The sequence below is a fragment of the Limulus polyphemus genome, unplaced genomic scaffold (genome assembly GCF_000517525.1).
Source record: "Limulus polyphemus unplaced genomic scaffold, Limulus_polyphemus-2.1.2 Scaffold663, whole genome shotgun sequence".
In the NCBI taxonomy this organism is placed as follows: domain Eukaryota; kingdom Metazoa; phylum Arthropoda; class Merostomata; order Xiphosura; family Limulidae; genus Limulus; species Limulus polyphemus.
In genome coordinates, this window is record NW_013666273.1 from 354035 (window position 1) to 355008 (window position 974).

The 974-nt window shown below is 31.2% G+C and overlaps 1 protein-coding gene across 2 annotated transcripts in view; it reads left to right on the forward strand.

Annotated features, from left to right (window-relative positions):
• The window catches only part of LOC106459809 (polypyrimidine tract-binding protein 1-like), a 70256-nt gene that overhangs the window by 10906 nt on the left and 58376 nt on the right, over window positions 1-974 (forward strand). The gene's annotated exons all lie outside the window — the stretch shown is intronic.

Sequence of the window (974 nt, forward strand, 5' to 3'; positions counted from 1 at the left end):
GACTTATCTAATAAAAGTTTTGTGCATGCAGTATGACACCTCTTTTCCTTGACTTAATCTGGAAATGAATTATCTAATAGTTTTGTGCATGCATGTATGACACCTCATTTCCTTGACTTAATCTGGAAATAACTTATCTAATAAAAGTTGTTTGTAATTGGAAAGAAAAAGCAGTGCTTCAGTCACTACCAATAGAAACAGACAAATTACTGGTCAGTCCACATAGAGAGAAACTACAAATTCAGTATTGATATTTGTGGATTACATTTGATGATTTTTTATCATACTTCTTTGTATGTATATTCTACTGTTTCTGTTAGAGTTGTTAACATTTTTATTTTACCTTGCTTTCAAAATTCATTTTGCCCTGTATCCATGGCTTCAAGTATGTTGTCAGACAAGATGCTTTCTTCAGTGTAGACGCACTGTTTATTACTGGCAACTTGACTGAGTGGTCTTTTATGGTACTGTTATAATACGTTTTAGCATTGGCTGCTTAACAATTTCAGTTATTTAATTTGTTGGGACATTGACACATGAGGCCAGACCCTACTCTTTTCTCACAAAGGTACGTCTATCAAGAACTTGTATTCAATAAGGTCTGCTTTCTAAATAATAAATATAATTGGAGTTGTAAGTTTAGCTCCAAATTTGTATTCTATAAGGTCTGGTTCCTGGATAATAAGTATAACTGGAGTTGTAAGTCTGGGTACAAATGTGCGTTCCAAACTGGTATTGTACAAAGTCTGGAACGCACATTTGAAAGGACAAAGTTTAGCACTTTAACTACAACACTCTTTTATCTTAGATTCCTTTCCTGTAATTATAAACTCTTTGACTGAAACAGTTATACTTTACCAATATGTACCAACGAAAATAATTAAGGGACACTTTTTCAAGGTACTTGTCTTTCAAAAAAAATTTCTGATATATATATATATATATATATATATATATATATATATATATATATA